General features: G+C 49.6%; 6 non-coding genes and 2 pseudogenes across 6 annotated transcripts; all 8 read right to left on the reverse strand.

Moving 5' to 3' along the window:
- Window positions 1-556: 556 nt before the first annotated feature.
- LOC142288792 (U2 spliceosomal RNA) lies at window positions 557-761 on the reverse strand (annotated as a pseudogene).
- A 5,430-nt stretch (window positions 762-6,191) lies between these two features.
- LOC142288795 (U2 spliceosomal RNA) lies at window positions 6,192-6,295 on the reverse strand (annotated as a pseudogene).
- Window positions 6,296-7,682: 1,387 nt separating this feature from the next.
- Window positions 7,683-7,873, reverse strand: LOC142288766 (U2 spliceosomal RNA). The gene has a single exon (XR_012749399.1). It is a non-coding gene; the product is annotated as a U2 spliceosomal RNA (small nuclear RNA).
- A 1,388-nt stretch (window positions 7,874-9,261) lies between these two features.
- On the reverse strand, window positions 9,262-9,452 carry LOC142288767 (U2 spliceosomal RNA). Its single transcript, XR_012749400.1, has one exon. It is a non-coding gene; the product is annotated as a U2 spliceosomal RNA (small nuclear RNA).
- A 1,387-nt stretch (window positions 9,453-10,839) lies between these two features.
- Window positions 10,840-11,030, reverse strand: LOC142288769 (U2 spliceosomal RNA). Its single transcript, XR_012749402.1, has one exon. It is a non-coding gene; the product is annotated as a U2 spliceosomal RNA (small nuclear RNA).
- Window positions 11,031-12,417: 1,387 nt separating this feature from the next.
- On the reverse strand, window positions 12,418-12,608 carry LOC142288770 (U2 spliceosomal RNA). Its single transcript, XR_012749403.1, has one exon. It is a non-coding gene; the product is annotated as a U2 spliceosomal RNA (small nuclear RNA).
- Window positions 12,609-13,996: 1,388 nt separating this feature from the next.
- On the reverse strand, window positions 13,997-14,187 carry LOC142288771 (U2 spliceosomal RNA). Its single transcript, XR_012749404.1, has one exon. It is a non-coding gene; the product is annotated as a U2 spliceosomal RNA (small nuclear RNA).
- Window positions 14,188-15,574: 1,387 nt separating this feature from the next.
- On the reverse strand, window positions 15,575-15,765 carry LOC142288772 (U2 spliceosomal RNA). The gene has a single exon (XR_012749405.1). It is a non-coding gene; the product is annotated as a U2 spliceosomal RNA (small nuclear RNA).
- Between the last annotated feature and the right edge of the window lies 1 nt (window position 15,766).

A 15,766-nucleotide genomic window follows, 5' to 3' on the forward strand; every position in this document is an offset into this window, starting at 1 on the left:
ACCCATGACTTTCCCCAATTGAGCTCAGAAGCTCAATGTCTATCATGACCTCTCTTTTAGAATGTCCAAGAGCAAGCAAACTATTCCTCCAGGAGAGGGCGCCAACAGACTACTAAAGAGATCATCATTACTCAAAGAAAACCCCAAAAACCAATGCATGATAGGAATAAACAGGTAACTTTCTTTGGAGTGGAAGCGGAGAGATCGCACCAGATGCCAATTCTAGATGTTATCACACCTGTGGTCACTGCAGCAGCAGGTGAATCCACTTTGTCCAAAAGGGATCTATTCCATTCAATTGCAAATGATCTAGATAAGACAGAGAACTGCAGCACGGGGACATAGCCGAGTTGGTCAGGTTGAGTGGTGATGAGTTTGCTATTTGGATGAATAAAGAAAGTCAAAAGTGTGAAAGATAAAAAACAAAAGGAGGAAGTGTGAAAAGTGAATGGGCCAAATTGAGGTGCATATGAAGACGTATGCTTTCTTCCAATTCATTAAATCGGGCTAATATGAATCAGGTGAATTGAGTTCTGCTTTTGGAAACTGGGTTAAGAAGGGGTGCACCGTTCCTGGAGGTACTGCAATACCAGGTCAATGCGTGGAGTGGACAGAGCAAGCTCTTTTTCCATCTCCCTGTTCTAAAAATCCATTTAATATATGGTCCCCAGATAGGGGACGTATCAGATATTAAACTGATAAGAACAGATTTTTTGATTTAACAGCATCTTTATTCTCATGCACTACTCACAAAAAGGTAACAAACCGTGTACAGTGCCGCAGCCCCGTACACACAGCAATATACAATCCTTCTTACATAGCCATAGAGTACGACGCACTAAACTATACATCACGCTCCTATGCTTATCCATAACACTCAAGCTGAAAGAAAAAGTTAGACAATAAATAACGACGAACCGGCGATTGGGGGGATGGGGGTAGGGGAAAAGGGGGATAGGGTGGGGAAATCACAGGCCCGAAGCTTTATTGAAAGACGCACATAACGGGAAAAGGAGGGAGGGGGCATGGAAGAGGTCTAAACCTCCTCCTCGGCGCTGTCGTCCGGACTGTCCATGATGGAATAGTCTCTGAGCAGGCTGTGGATCAGCCTGCGGCAATCCTGGATAGACATCCTCTCCCTCTTCAAGATGAGCCGGTTCCTGGCGACCCAAATAGCGTCCTTAAAGCAGTTCATAAGGCGCCAAGCCTCCTGGATGGCTCCAACGGTGTGAGTCCCAGGGAAGAGTCCATAAAGTACGGAATGGTACGATAGGCTCCCTCTGGGGACGGAGTTCCTCAGGTCATCCTCCAGGGCAACCAACAGGCGCTGTGCGAAACGGCAGTCCCAAAAGGCGTGCAGCGATGTTTCCTCCACGAAGGGGCACCTTGGGCAGTACCGGGTTTTGCACAGGTTCCGGGCGTGCATGAATGACCGGACGGGCAGTCCGCCCTGTATCGCCATCCATGACAAGTCCTTGTGCCCGTTGGTCAATCCAGCCGATGACACGTTTGTCCAAACAGTCTCCAGTGTGTCGTGATGAAGTCCTGGAATGTTCTCCATTTCGTCCTTGGCTCTGATGAGTTTGTGGATAGTCTTTGGCTTCCACAAATCAGGCTTGAGTCCCTCCAGTTGGTGTTCCCTCACAAACCGAACCACGTCTCCGTAGAACCATGGCGCCGTCCAGTTGTAGGGGAAGGAGCTGTCCCACTTGTCCCAGCCTAACCGTCTCCAAAGGGGGAGCAGGAAGAAGCGAGACATGGACCCACCCGCGGAACCTCTCTTGACTCGCAGAGTTCGGCGAACGCAGTCACATACGAAGGAGGATCGCAGGAGGGTGGGGATATCGGGTACGCCCTTCCCACCCTTGCGAGGATCCTTGTACATGATGCTCCGCTTTACTCTGTCCATCTTGGATCCCCAGACAAAACGAAACACCGTCCTGGTAATGGCCCTGCACACGGTGGCAAGGGGGGGCCAGGCCTGGGCCGTGTACTGCAGCACGGGCAGTACCTCGTTACGCAGGACCAGTGCTTTGCCCTCACAGGTGAGGCGTCTGAGGCTCCACAGACCGATCCGTTGGGTGATCTTGGTCAAGCGTTCCTCCCAGGACTTGAGGGCTGCTCCTTCCTTCCCGAACCAGACTCCAAGAACCTTGATGAACTCCGGCTGGATGCTGAAAGGGAAGGGGGCGGAAGAGGCCGGCTGCCAGTCCCCGAAGAGCATGGCTTCCGACTTCCCGCAGTTGACTTTGGCTCCCGAAGCCCGTCCGAAGGTCTCACAGGTCTGGACGAGGGTGTCGACTGAGCGCCGGTCCGCGCAGAAGACGGTCACGTCGTCCATGTAGAGCGAGCACTTGACCTCGAAGCGTTCTGGTCCTGGTGCGGTGATCCCTCTGATCTCTCCATTCCGCCGGATAGCCTCTGCAAAGAGTTCTATAACACAAACAAAAAGAAGAGGTGACAGAGGACAGCCTTGTCTGACCCCTGAGAGGACCGGGAAGGGGTCAGTCTTCCAGCCGTTCACCAACACCGAGCTGTGAATATCAAAATACATTAGTTGGACATACAAGCAAAACATGTTACCCAAACCTAACCTGTGCAGAGCTTTGCCCAGGAACTCATGGGAAACACGGTCGAAGGCCTTTTCCTGATCCAACGAGATCAGGGCTGCGTGCACCCGGCGGGCTTTGATGTACTCGACCGTGTCCCGCATGAGAGCCAGGCTGTCTGCGATGCGACGTCCGGGGATGCCGCAGGTCTGATCCGGGTGGATGATCCGTCCGATAACAGTCTTCAATCTCGTTGCCATCGTCTTGGCCAGGATCTTGTAGTCGACGTTCAGAAGGGTGATGGGACGCCAATTCTTCAGGTCGCACCTCTCTCCTTTACGCTTGTACAGGATCGTGACCATTCCTTCCCTCAGAGATGGAGGCATTCTGCCCTCCACCACCATCTCCTCATACAGCCCTAACAGGTCCGGACAGATTAGGTCTCCCAGCGCTACATAGAGCTCTGCTGGGAGGCCGTCACTGCCCGGTGTCCTGCCAGAACTAAAGGATTTGGCGGCCGAGAGCAGCTCGTCCACCGTCAGAGGAACATCCATGGCCGCCGCGTCTGCAGGGTCAAGATGGTTAGTGATACCTGACAGGAACTTATCGGCGGCCTCGGGGTCAGTAGTCTTGCGGGCGTAGAGTTCGCTGTAGAAGTCGCTGACGACCTTCATCACGTTCTCTTTCCCGCGTCGCATGTTTCCACTCTCGTCTCGTAGTTCATTCATGGGCGTGTGACCGGCGTGGAGTTTCCTGAAAAAGAACGAGTTACATTTCTCACCCTTCTCCAGGTTCTCCACTTTGGAACGGAAGACAATTCGCTCGGACTCCTCCTCGAAGTGCCTTTTCAGGCTCCTCTTAGTCTCCTCCAGCTCCTCTCTCACGTCCCAGCCGCATCGAAGAAGGTCCTGCAGGGAACGCAGCTCACGCTGGAGTCTCCTGAAGTCCCTCCTCTTCAGACACGCCTGTTGTTGACTCTTTGCCTGAAAGAAGAAACGGAACTCGAGTTTAACGTATTCCCACCAGTCAGAAACAGACTGGAAGCCCGCCTTGTAGGCCCGCCACGTGGAGTAGGCAGCTCTAAGCTCCTCCAGAATCTCACCCTTTTCCAGCAGAGAGCAGTTCAGCTTCCAGGAGCCCGGGCCAATGGGGAAGCCATGGCCCAGCACACCTTGAAAGTGAATGGCTCTGTGGTCAGAGAAGAAGCAGGGGACCATCGAGTGCCCACTCCGCCCAACCGCCCGAGAGGTAAACACAAAGTCAATCCTGGAACGCAGCGAGCCATCGGATCGGCACCATGAATAGTTCACGGATCCGTGTCCGATGGAGCCAACAACGTCCACAAGAGAGGCTTCGGTCACCATCTCAATGAGCAGTTTGGATGTGACGTCCAACTTGGCAGCCGTTCCAGAACTGCGTCCATCCTCCTCAATCGGGCAGTTGAAATCCCCGGCCATCACTACCGTCCTGGCGGTAGCGAGCTGAGGGCGCAGGGCTTGGAGGAGCTCCAGTCGATCGCTCTTCACAGGAGAAGCATACACATTGATGAACCTGACAGGTTCTCCCGCCCAGGTGCCATCCACGAGCAGTAACCTGCCGCAGACGATTTCCTGAACAGAGTCCAATGTGAAGGCGCTTCCCCTGATCAGCACGGCGACCCCCGCGGACCTACAGTCGCCCCCGCCAGACCAGTAGGATGGGCCATGGGTCCACTCCCTGGCCAGATGGTTGAAGGACCTAGAGGAGGGAAGGGAGCATTCCTGCAGGAAAAATACATCACTAGACTGAGTGTTAAGGAACGCAGAAATTGTCTGACGTCGGAACTTGTCTCTGATGCTCCTAACATTAATGGAAAAGATGTTAATGTTAGCAGTCATTGGAGGAAAGAGAAAGTTAGAGCAGGCGGTGTGCCTTAGTTACCACTCCGGTCGGGCGGTTCTTCCTCTTTGGCACCTGCTGGTAAGGGTATCTCCAGCAGACCCTCTTCTGCTAGCTGATCAAGCAGGGATGGTGCCTCAGTGGCTTCCGACTCCTCCATTTCTTCTTCGGCCACAAGGGACTCCACCATCTGCTCCAACACGTCCGGTTCTGGGAGGAGGCCATCCTCCTCTTCCTGGGGTGGGTTAAGGTCCACAATGAACAGCTTGGAAGGTTCTGCGACAGGACTATCTTCCACCTTCCTTTTCCTTTGGCCTGTACCTGAGGAGACAAGAGCTGGAAAATCCTCCTCGGTGAAAAGTGCAAGAGTGCTGAGGCCCTCTGCTCTCATGGTCTGGGGAGGGAGAGTGGGCTTTGGGGGGGGGGTGAGGAGACCAGCTGAGGAGTAGGGAAATGAGGTGGAGGTAGTGGAATCCTCAGTAGGGTTGGCCGGGGGGGGAGGGGTTTGGACAGGGGTGACAGGGGGGGGGACCAGGGAGGGGGCAGCAGTTTTCTTACCCTTCTTTTCCCTGGACTCCGTGGCTGCTGGGGCATCGGCTGGAGCCACGGTCGCCGGGTTCTTGGCCGCCTTGTCCTTGGCCTCTGTGGCCTTGGTCGTAGCTGCCTTGGTCGACGAAGCTGTGACTACCCGATACTGGGTCGCCGCGGCAACCCTTGCCCAGGATTTCTCCCGCTGTGGGCAGTCCTTGTAAAGGTGGTCCGCCTGTCCACATAGGTTGCAAGTCTTCTTCTTTGGGCAGTCCTTGGAGCTGTGTCCTGTCACCCGGCAAACCCTGCAGGCGTCCTCCTTGCAGGTCTTCATCGAATGCCCTTTCCCGCCACATTTCCTGCAGTTGTGTGGCATGTCCGGGTAGTAGATGAGACCAAAGGAGTTTCCCAGAGAGAATGTCGGGGGCAGGTGCTGGAGACCATCCTCGGATGCTGGTTCCCTGTAGAGTCGAACGGTTACTGACCACTTACCCGTCCAGAATCCGTTGCCGTTAAGGATGTGGGATGGCTCCCTCACCACTGTGCAGAGACGTCCCAGGAACGTGGAGATGTCTCTTCCTGGGGTGTGCGGGTTCCGCATGGAGACCGTGATCCTCTTCTCATCCCTCTGTATAGGACAGGATCCTAAAAAAGAATGAAAAGGGGAGTCCGGCATCGCTGCGTTCATCGCCTCCCAGTATCTCCTGCAGGCATTCACCGTGGCAAAGGTTACCAGAAAAATGCCAGTCATGAAGGTCTGGACACTCAGGGTTTCCGCCCTGGAGAAGCCCTGATCCAGAATCATCTTCTTGCAGAACACGTCGCTGGACATGTCCGGCAACCTACCATCCACCGCCTTTAGCTTCAGGGCGACCGTCTGCCGCATCCAAGGCTCCAGGGTTGGAGCCTTTTCAGGCGGCGTCCGGGCTCCCTCCGGCTGGCTGGCGTCGGAGGTAGGGGCCTCTTGGGCCGAAGAAGCCTCTGGATGAGCCTTCCTGGAGGTCCCTGGGTCCTGAGCCTTCCTGGCTGCCTTCTCTGGCTTGCTTGCCATGGCTGGTTCCTGCTTGAGTTCCCGGAGCTGGATCTTGGATTCTTCTCCGGGTGTCTTCTCCCGCTGTGTTCCTCCTCGAAGTTCCTCTGGTCTCCCCAAGTCTTCTCCGAGCCTTCGTCTTCTTGCTTCTTTCTGCCAAGCTCTTCTTCCGTCCGATCTCCCTCTTTCGGTCTCGGCTGGGCTTCGGAGCTTGTCTCCCTGATCGTATCTCGTCAAGTGTAGCTAGCTCAGTTTGTTCTGATAAGAACAGATACTACACTTGATCTTAGCCAAAAGGCCGAGAAGCGATAACCAGAATTGGTTTGGGCCTCGAGTGGCACCCTGGCCTATGCCGGACACATCTTAGGGAGAGAGAGCGAGAGGGAGACAAACCCACGCCTACACAAGACATTTTGTCACCCAAGCCAACCCTTGAAAAGGCTGCTTTGCAGAGCCAAAACAAGAAGAATGGTGCGTTTTGCAGCCGCCGCCCACTGCAATGAATCTGAATAACTCCTCCTTTAGGGCGCAAGCAACTCCCCTCCCCCTTGCAGTCTTTCCAATTCACGATACAAAAAGACGGACAGGACAGGTTGCCTGACTTTCCGTCACTGCCACCCTTTGCCATCCTTACCCGTAGAAAGCCCTTTCATCATCCCCAAACCCTAATCTTTTCCCTTTCCTTCCCAGCCCCCAAACCCTGCCCTCTGTACCTTTCTCACCACCCGCTTCCCTTCTCCTGTCATCCCCCTACCACCCGGGAAAAAAAGAGATTGCCCCCTCCTTCCACTAGCCCACCCTCCCACCCAAAGAACAACTTCTTCTGCGCAGCTTGTTTTCTAGGCAGCAGCGCTATTGTGATGTCATCGGGGGGCATTGTGACAAGCCGCCAGTGTTCCGTCTCTTCATGTTGTGCACAGTTCAAACGGAAAATACATCAACAGGCAGACTACAGAAAAGCTTACTATCAAAGGTTAGAGGGGGGCTTTCTCAGAGGGCTTTTTACAGTTTTTCTATTCCCAATTAGCCGTTTAAGTGTACTTATTGAAAGTAGTAATTCTTTCATAGGCCGCCCTTTCTTAGTATTTGACGTTCCTTATATTGCGGTATGAGGCTTCGCAGTAGGTTGCAAACATTCATCACCCATGACTTTCCCCAATTGAGCTCAGAAGCTCAATGTCTATCATGACCTCTCTTTTAGAATGTCCAAGAGCAAGCAAACTATTCCTCCAGGAGAGGGCGCCAACAGACTACTAAAGAGATCATCATTACTCAAAGAAAACCCCAAAAACCAATGCATGATAGGAATAAACAGGTAACTTTCTTTGGAGTGGAAGCGGAGAGATCGCACCAGATGCCAATTCTAGATGTTATCACACCTGTGGTCACTGCAGCAGCAGGTGAATCCACTTTGTCCAAAAGGGATCTATTCCATTCAATTGCAAATGATCTAGATAAGACAGAGAACTGCAGCACGGGGACATAGCCGAGTTGGTCAGGTTGAGTGGTGATGAGTTTGCTATTTGGATGAATAAAGAAAGTCAAAAGTGTGAAAGATAAAAAACAAAAGGAGGAAGTGTGAAAAGTGAATGGGCCAAATTGAGGTGCATATGAAGACGTATGCTTTCTTCCAATTCATTAAATCGGGCTAATATGAATCAGGTGAATTGAGTTCTGCTTTTGGAAACTGGGTTAAGAAGGGGTGCACCGTTCCTGGAGGTACTGCAATACCAGGTCAATGCGTGGAGTGGACAGAGCAAGCTCTTTTTCCATCTCCCTGTTCTAAAAATCCATTTAATATATGGTCCCCAGATAGGGGACGTATCAGATATTAAACTGATAAGAACAGATACTACACTTGATCTTAGCCAAAAGGCCGAGAAGCGATAACCAGAATTGGTTTGGGCCTCGAGTGGCACCCTGGCCTATGCCGGACACATCTTAGGGAGAGAGAGCGAGAGGGAGACAAACCCACGCCTACACAAGACATTTTGTCACCCAAGCCAACCCTTGAAAAGGCTGCTTTGCAGAGCCAAAACAAGAAGAATGGTGCGTTTTGCAGCCGCCGCCCACTGCAATGAATCTGAATAACTCCTCCTTTAGGGCGCAAGCAACTCCCCTCCCCCTTGCAGTCTTTCCAATTCACGATACAAAAAGACGGACAGGACAGGTTGCCTGACTTTCCGTCACTGCCACCCTTTGCCATCCTTACCCGTAAGAAAGCCCTTTCATCATCCCCAAACCCTAATCTTTTCCCTTTCCTTCCCAGCCCCCAAACCCTGCCCTCTGTACCTTTCTCACCACCCGCTTCCCTTCTCCTGTCATCCCCCTACCACCCGGGAAAAAAAGAGATTGCCCCCTCCTTCCACTAGCCCACCCTCCCACCCAAAGAACAACTTCTTCTGCGCAGCTTGTTTTCTAGGCAGCAGCGCTATTGTGATGTCATCGGGGGGCATTGTGACAAGCCGCCAGTGTTCCGTCTCTTCATGTTGTGCACAGTTCAAACGGAAAATACATCAACAGGCAGACTACAGAAAAGCTTACTATCAAAGGTTAGAGGGGGGCTTTCTCAGAGGGCTTTTTACAGTTTTTCTATTCCCAATTAGCCGTTTAAGTGTACTTATTGAAAGTAGTAATTCTTTCATAGGCCGCCCTTTCTTAGTATTTGACGTTCCTTATATTGCGGTATGAGGCTTCGCAGTAGGTTGCAAACATTCATCACCCATGACTTTCCCCAATTGAGCTCAGAAGCTCAATGTCTATCATGACCTCTCTTTTAGAATGTCCAAGAGCAAGCAAACTATTCCTCCAGGAGAGGGCGCCAACAGACTACTAAAGAGATCATCATTACTCAAAGAAAACCCCAAAAACCAATGCATGATAGGAATAAACAGGTAACTTTCTTTGGAGTGGAAGCGGAGAGATCGCACCAGATGCCAATTCTAGATGTTATCACACCTGTGGTCACTGCAGCAGCAGGTGAATCCACTTTGTCCAAAAGGGATCTATTCCATTCAATTGCAAATGATCTAGATAAGACAGAGAACTGCAGCACGGGGACATAGCCGAGTTGGTCAGGTTGAGTGGTGATGAGTTTGCTATTTGGATGAATAAAGAAAGTCAAAAGTGTGAAAGATAAAAAACAAAAGGAGGAAGTGTGAAAAGTGAATGGGCCAAATTGAGGTGCATATGAAGACGTATGCTTTCTTCCAATTCATTAAATCGGGCTAATATGAATCAGGTGAATTGAGTTCTGCTTTTGGAAACTGGGTTAAGAAGGGGTGCACCGTTCCTGGAGGTACTGCAATACCAGGTCAATGCGTGGAGTGGACAGAGCAAGCTCTTTTTCCATCTCCCTGTTCTAAAAATCCATTTAATATATGGTCCCCAGATAGGGGACGTATCAGATATTAAACTGATAAGAACAGATACTACACTTGATCTTAGCCAAAAGGCCGAGAAGCGATAACCAGAATTGGTTTGGGCCTCGAGTGGCACCCTGGCCTATGCCGGACACATCTTAGGGAGAGAGAGCGAGAGGGAGACAAACCCACGCCTACACAAGACATTTTGTCACCCAAGCCAACCCTTGAAAAGGCTGCTTTGCAGAGCCAAAACAAGAAGAATGGTGCGTTTTGCAGCCGCCGCCCACTGCAATGAATCTGAATAACTCCTCCTTTAGGGCGCAAGCAACTCCCCTCCCCCTTGCAGTCTTTCCAATTCACGATACAAAAAGACGGACAGGACAGGTTGCCTGACTTTCCGTCACTGCCACCCTTTGCCATCCTTACCCGTAGAAAGCCCTTTCATCATCCCCAAACCCTAATCTTTTCCCTTTCCTTCCCAGCCCCCAAACCCTGCCCTCTGTACCTTTCTCACCACCCGCTTCCCTTCTCCTGTCATCCCCCTACCACCCGGGAAAAAAAGAGATTGCCCCCTCCTTCCACTAGCCCACCCTCCCACCCAAAGAACAACTTCTTCTGCGCAGCTTGTTTTCTAGGCAGCAGCGCTATTGTGATGTCATCGGGGGGCATTGTGACAAGCCGCCAGTGTTCCGTCTCTTCATGTTGTGCACAGTTCAAACGGAAAATACATCAACAGGCAGACTACAGAAAAGCTTACTATCAAAGGTTAGAGGGGGGCTTTCTCAGAGGGCTTTTTACAGTTTTTCTATTCCCAATTAGCCGTTTAAGTGTACTTATTGAAAGTAGTAATTCTTTCATAGGCCGCCCTTTCTTAGTATTTGACGTTCCTTATATTGCGGTATGAGGCTTCGCAGTAGGTTGCAAACATTCATCACCCATGACTTTCCCCAATTGAGCTCAGAAGCTCAATGTCTATCATGACCTCTCTTTTAGAATGTCCAAGAGCAAGCAAACTATTCCTCCAGGAGAGGGCGCCAACAGACTACTAAAGAGATCATCATTACTCAAAGAAAACCCCAAAAACCAATGCATGATAGGAATAAACAGGTAACTTTCTTTGGAGTGGAAGCGGAGAGATCGCACCAGATGCCAATTCTAGATGTTATCACACCTGTGGTCACTGCAGCAGCAGGTGAATCCACTTTGTCCAAAAGGGATCTATTCCATTCAATTGCAAATGATCTAGATAAGACAGAGAACTGCAGCACGGGGACATAGCCGAGTTGGTCAGGTTGAGTGGTGATGAGTTTGCTATTTGGATGAATAAAGAAAGTCAAAAGTGTGAAAGATAAAAAACAAAAGGAGGAAGTGTGAAAAGTGAATGGGCCAAATTGAGGTGCATATGAAGACGTATGCTTTCTTCCAATTCATTAAATCGGGCTAATATGAATCAGGTGAATTGAGTTCTGCTTTTGGAAACTGGGTTAAGAAGGGGTGCACCGTTCCTGGAGGTACTGCAATACCAGGTCAATGCGTGGAGTGGACAGAGCAAGCTCTTTTTCCATCTCCCTGTTCTAAAAATCCATTTAATATATGGTCCCCAGATAGGGGACGTATCAGATATTAAACTGATAAGAACAGATACTACACTTGATCTTAGCCAAAAGGCCGAGAAGCGATAACCAGAATTGGTTTGGGCCTCGAGTGGCACCCTGGCCTATGCCGGACACATCTTAGGGAGAGAGAGCGAGAGGGAGACAAACCCACGCCTACACAAGACATTTTGTCACCCAAGCCAACCCTTGAAAAGGCTGCTTTGCAGAGCCAAAACAAGAAGAATGGTGCGTTTTGCAGCCGCCGCCCACTGCAATGAATCTGAATAACTCCTCCTTTAGGGCGCAAGCAACTCCCCTCCCCCTTGCAGTCTTTCCAATTCACGATACAAAAAGACGGACAGGACAGGTTGCCTGACTTTCCGTCACTGCCACCCTTTGCCATCCTTACCCGTAGAAAGCCCTTTCATCATCCCCAAACCCTAATCTTTTCCCTTTCCTTCCCAGCCCCCAAACCCTGCCCTCTGTACCTTTCTCACCACCCGCTTCCCTTCTCCTGTCATCCCCCTACCACCCGGGAAAAAAAGAGATTGCCCCCTCCTTCCACTAGCCCACCCTCCCACCCAAAGAACAACTTCTTCTGCGCAGCTTGTTTTCTAGGCAGCAGCGCTATTGTGATGTCATCGGGGGGCATTGTGACAAGCCGCCAGTGTTCCGTCTCTTCATGTTGTGCACAGTTCAAACGGAAAATACATCAACAGGCAGACTACAGAAAAGCTTACTATCAAAGGTTAGAGGGGGGCTTTCTCAGAGGGCTTTTTACAGTTTTTCTATTCCCAATTAGCCGTTTAAGTGTACTTATTGAAAGTAGTAATTCTTTCATAGGCCGCCCTTTCTTAGTATTTGACGTTCCTTATATTGCGGTATGAGGCTTCGCAGTAGGTTGCAAACATTCATCACCCATGACTTTCCCCAATTGAGCTCAGAAGCTCAATGTCTATCATGACCTCTCTTTTAGAATGTCCAAGAGCAAGCAAACTATTCCTCCAGGAGAGGGCGCCAACAGACTACTAAAGAGATCATCATTACTCAAAGAAAACCCCAAAAACCAATGCATGATAGGAATAAACAGGTAACTTTCTTTGGAGTGGAAGCGGAGAGATCGCACCAGATGCCAATTCTAGATGTTATCACACCTGTGGTCACTGCAGCAGCAGGTGAATCCACTTTGTCCAAAAGGGATCTATTCCATTCAATTGCAAATGATCTAGATAAGACAGAGAACTGCAGCACGGGGACATAGCCGAGTTGGTCAGGTTGAGTGGTGATGAGTTTGCTATTTGGATGAATAAAGAAAGTCAAAAGTGTGAAAGATAAAAAACAAAAGGAGGAAGTGTGAAAAGTGAATGGGCCAAATTGAGGTGCATATGAAGACGTATGCTTTCTTCCAATTCATTAAATCGGGCTAATATGAATCAGGTGAATTGAGTTCTGCTTTTGGAAACTGGGTTAAGAAGGGGTGCACCGTTCCTGGAGGTACTGCAATACCAGGTCAATGCGTGGAGTGGACAGAGCAAGCTCTTTTTCCATCTCCCTGTTCTAAAAATCCATTTAATATATGGTCCCCAGATAGGGGACGTATCAGATATTAAACTGATAAGAACAGATACTACACTTGATCTTAGCCAAAAGGCCGAGAAGCGATAACCAGAATTGGTTTGGGCCTCGAGTGGCACCCTGGCCTATGCCGGACACATCTTAGGGAGAGAGAGCGAGAGGGAGACAAACCCACGCCTACACAAGACATTTTGTCACCCAAGCCAACCCTTGAAAAGGCTGCTTTGCAGAGCCAAAACAAGAAGAATGGTGCGTTTTGCAGCCGCCGCCCACTGCAATGAATCTGAATAACTCCTCCTTTAGGGCGCAAGCAACTCCCCTCTCCCCTTGCAGTCTTTCCAATTCACGATACAAAAAGACGGACAGGACAGGTTGCCTGACTTTCCGTCACTGCCACCCTTTGCCATCCTTACCCGTAGAAAGCCCTTTCATCATCCCCAAACCCTAATCTTTTCCCTTTCCTTCCCAGCCCCCAAACCCTGCCCTCTGTACCTTTCTCACCACCCGCTTCCCTTCTCCTGTCATCCCCCTACCACCCGGGAAAAAAAGAGATTGCCCCCTCCTTCCACTAGCCCACCCTCCCACCCAAAGAACAACTTCTTCTGCGCAGCTTGTTTTCTAGGCAGCAGCGCTATTGTGATGTCATCGGGGGGCATTGTGACAAGCCGCCAGTGTTCCGTCTCTTCATGTTGTGCACAGTTCAAACGGAAAATACATCAACAGGCAGACTACAGAAAAGCTTACTATCAAAGGTTAGAGGGGGGCTTTCTCAGAGGGCTTTTTACAGTTTTTCTATTCCCAATTAGCCGTTTAAGTGTACTTATTGAAAGTAGTAATTCTTTCATAGGCCGCCCTTTCTTAGTATTTGACGTTCCTTATATTGCGGTATGAGGCTTCGCAGTAGGTTGCAAACATTCATCACCCATGACTTTCCCCAATTGAGCTCAGAAGCTCAATGTCTATCATGACCTCTCTTTTAGAATGTCCAAGAGCAAGCAAACTATTCCTCCAGGAGAGGGCGCCAACAGACTACTAAAGAGATCATCATTACTCAAAGAAAACCCCAAAAACCAATGCATGATAGGAATAAACAGGTAACTTTCTTTGGAGTGGAAGCGGAGAGATCGCACCAGATGCCAATTCTAGATGTTATCACACCTGTGGTCACTGCAGCAGCAGGTGAATCCACTTTGTCCAAAAGGGATCTATTCCATTCAATTGCAAATGATCTAGATAAGACAGAGAACTGCAGCACGGGGACATAGCCGAGTTGGTCAGGTTGAGTGGTGATGAGTTTGCTATTTGGATGAATAAAGAAAGTCAAAAGTGTGAAAGATAAAAAACAAAAGGAGGAAGTGTGAAAAGTGAATGGGCCAAATTGAGGTGCATATGAAGACGTATGCTTTCTTCCAATTCATTAAATCGGGCTAATATGAATCAGGTGAATTGAGTTCTGCTTTTGGAAACTGGGTTAAGAAGGGGTGCACCGTTCCTGGAGGTACTGCAATACCAGGTCAATGCGTGGAGTGGACAGAGCAAGCTCTTTTTCCATCTCCCTGTTCTAAAAATCCATTTAATATATGGTCCCCAGATAGGGGACGTATCAGATATTAAACTGATAAGAACAGATACTACACTTGATCTTAGCCAAAAGGCCGAGAAGCGATAACCAGAATTGGTTTGGGCCTCGAGTGGCACCCTGGCCTATGCCGGACACATCTTAGGGAGAGAGAGCGAGAGGGAGACAAACCCACGCCTACACAAGACATTTTGTCACCCAAGCCAACCCTTGAAAAGGCTGCTTTGCAGAGCCAAAACAAGAAGAATGGTGCGTTTTGCAGCCGCCGCCCACTGCAATGAATCTGAATAACTCCTCCTTTAGGGCGCAAGCAACTCCCCTCCCCCTTGCAGTCTTTCCAATTCACGATACAAAAAGACGGACAGGACAGGTTGCCTGACTTTCCGTCACTGCCACCCTTTGCCATCCTTACCCGTAGAAAGCCCTTTCATCATCCCCAAACCCTAATCTTTTCCCTTTCCTTCCCAGCCCCCAAACCCTGCCCTCTGTACCTTTCTCACCACCCGCTTCCCTTCTCCTGTCATCCCCCTACCACCCGGGAAAAAAAGAGATTGCCCCCTCCTTCCACTAGCCCACCCTCCCACCCAAAGAACAACTTCTTCTGCGCAGCTTGTTTTCTAGGCAGCAGCGCTATTGTGATGTCATCGGGGGGCATTGTGACAAGCCGCCAGTGTTCCGTCTCTTCATGTTGTGCACAGTTCAAACGGAAAATACATCAACAGGCAGACTACAGAAAAGCTTACTATCAAAGGTTAGAGGGGGGCTTTCTCAGAGGGCTTTTTACAGTTTTTCTATTCCCAATTAGCCGTTTAAGTGTACTTATTGAAAGTAGTAATTCTTTCATAGGCCGCCCTTTCTTAGTATTTGACGTTCCTTATATTGCGGTATGAGGCTTCGCAGTAGGTTGCAAACATTCATCACCCATGACTTTCCCCAATTGAGCTCAGAAGCTCAATGTCTATCATGACCTCTCTTTTAGAATGTCCAAGAGCAAGCAAACTATTCCTCCAGGAGAGGGCGCCAACAGACTACTAAAGAGATCATCATTACTCAAAGAAAACCCCAAAAACCAATGCATGATAGGAATAAACAGGTAACTTTCTTTGGAGTGGAAGCGGAGAGATCGCACCAGATGCCAATTCTAGATGTTATCACACCTGTGGTCACTGCAGCAGCAGGTGAATCCACTTTGTCCAAAAGGGATCTATTCCATTCAATTGCAAATGATCTAGATAAGACAGAGAACTGCAGCACGGGGACATAGCCGAGTTGGTCAGGTTGAGTGGTGATGAGTTTGCTATTTGGATGAATAAAGAAAGTCAAAAGTGTGAAAGATAAAAAACAAAAGGAGGAAGTGTGAAAAGTGAATGGGCCAAATTGAGGTGCATATGAAGACGTATGCTTTCTTCCAATTCATTAAATCGGGCTAATATGAATCAGGTGAATTGAGTTCTGCTTTTGGAAACTGGGTTAAGAAGGGGTGCACCGTTCCTGGAGGTACTGCAATACCAGGTCAATGCGTGGAGTGGACAGAGCAAGCTCTTTTTCCATCTCCCTGTTCTAAAAATCCATTTAATATATGGTCCCCAGATAGGGGACGTATCAGATATTAAACTGATAAGAACAGATACTACACTTGATCTTAGCCAAAAGGCCGAGAAGCGATA

This window comes from Anomaloglossus baeobatrachus, unplaced genomic scaffold (genome assembly GCF_048569485.1).
Source record: "Anomaloglossus baeobatrachus isolate aAnoBae1 unplaced genomic scaffold, aAnoBae1.hap1 Scaffold_850, whole genome shotgun sequence".
NCBI lineage: Eukaryota > Metazoa > Chordata > Amphibia > Anura > Aromobatidae > Anomaloglossus > Anomaloglossus baeobatrachus.